The sequence below is a fragment of the Ailuropoda melanoleuca genome, chromosome 5 (assembly GCF_002007445.2).
Source record: "Ailuropoda melanoleuca isolate Jingjing chromosome 5, ASM200744v2, whole genome shotgun sequence".
Taxonomy (NCBI): domain Eukaryota; kingdom Metazoa; phylum Chordata; class Mammalia; order Carnivora; family Ursidae; genus Ailuropoda; species Ailuropoda melanoleuca.
This window is the reverse complement of record NC_048222.1, coordinates 27,001,395-27,003,273: the sequence shown is the minus strand read 5'-3', so window position 1 is coordinate 27,003,273 and position 1,879 is coordinate 27,001,395.

Below are 1,879 nucleotides of genomic sequence, written 5' to 3'. Positions count from 1 at the left end.
CTTGAGATGGGGGGTGGGTGGGTGGGAACTGGGAGGGAATTTGGCAGGAGGCAATTTACATGCTCCTGCATAGAATAGATCCTTGGGAGAGGGAGTGGTAGGGGGAAAGGATTATTGAATCCCAGAAAAGGAAGTGGGGAGACAGTTGTTGCATGCTGGGGGAATGGGACTGTTGGTAAAGGTTCACCGAAACTCTAGGGAGAACCATGTCAGATGCCAGGTAAGAGAACTTGGGGGTGAGCATCCTGGGTAGATATGGAAAAGTGGGGGACAATAGCAAGAAGGATGAATAGTGGAGGGGGTGGGGGGTAGGGCACTTAGATGAAAGGATACAAGGAGGGCTGTTGGGGGGAGGGAGAGGAGTAGAGACTTATACAGTATTTTTTAAGAAAAAACGTATTTTTTAGGATTTTTTCTGGAGTTTGGGGTTTTAGTTTTTCTGCTTTTGTTTTCCACAAAATAAATAATTTAAAAAAACACTTTTTTTTCCTTTATACTCTGTCTGGCAACTGCGTGTAATGACTATCCCACCCTGAACAGCCTCTCCCTCTTTATTCCATTTGCTCAATACTCAGCACGGTTCATGCAGGTCTCAGGCCTGAAGGGGACTTGACGAGCGGGGGATTGTGACAAGTGGGCTTCTCTGACTGGGGACCCTCCCAGTTCTGCAACCTCAGCACCTGGCAGATACCTCACACTTATGTTCCAATGACTGGCCATGGTGCTAACACACAACTTTCCCCTCTATGGTATCAACCCTAGGGATGAGCTATAAAGGTGATCATTATGCCCACCAAAATTGTAAGCAGGAGCCTATGTTTGGGCATTTATGTTCTGAGGAAAGGGTTCATGTCCTCAGGAAAGCTAAAAAAAACACTTATGTTTGGATGAGGGCATAGAGAAGACTACAAGTCCCACAAAGCTCTGGAATGGTTCTTAACCAAAGAGAACTACAGTTCCCAGAAGGCCTTGAATTGGCCTCAGGTGCCCTATACCCCAACCACAGGCTTCTACCAAATGCTGCGTGTGAAATCATACAGGGTTTTTTCCGAATTTTGACCAGAATGTAATCCGTAAAGGGATGTTATCCTAAATAATGCTATCAATGCTGTATATCTTGGTGTAATATTATTCATACGTACACTGTTAACTGGGCTTATGACCCACGTAGTGCCTGACTATGCTTGTAAGGTGTTGGGGGGGGGGAAGGTTACTTAGCAGTGTCACCAGGCAGTACTAACTCTCGAGCCTCTGGGGGCTTACTTGGATCCCTAGTGCATATGGTGGCGTAACAAGTCTGACATAAACAGAAGAAACATTTAGCCCCAGGTTTTCAAAAGGGGACGCTGCTCCAGGAGACATGAAGCAGCAAGACAGAAACAGTCGACAGTAAAGGTGTCCTCCGCGCGTTCCCACTGCCCCCTTCCTGCTCGTTAGAGAAGCGAGGCCAAAACTGAGCCCGAGCCTTCTATGTGGCGACCCAGAAACCAGAAAGCACCCCAAAGGCGGGAGAAGCATACGCGGGCCAGACTGGAAAAAGCCGCTGCCAAGAGCCGTGAGGGTCAGACACTTCTTTCGTTACCTAAAAACAGGCGGGGGATGGAGAAGCCACACCTGGACCCAGGCGTGCCTCACCTTCGGCTCCCCGCTGAGCTGACGCCAGGATTGGCAGGAATTCTCCCCTGCAGCCCCCAGCTTAGGACAGCCACTGCCATCTCCGAAGCTGCTCTCGGGGGAAAATGGCCAGAAAGCGCGTAGTGGCTCCTTTAAGGCTCCTCCTAGCCCTCCCTCCCCCGCCCACGTGACCCGGGGCGGCCGCGCGCCGGCTCGGCCCCCCGCGCAAGCGGCGATGGCGGCGGCGGCGGGAGCTGCAGCGGCG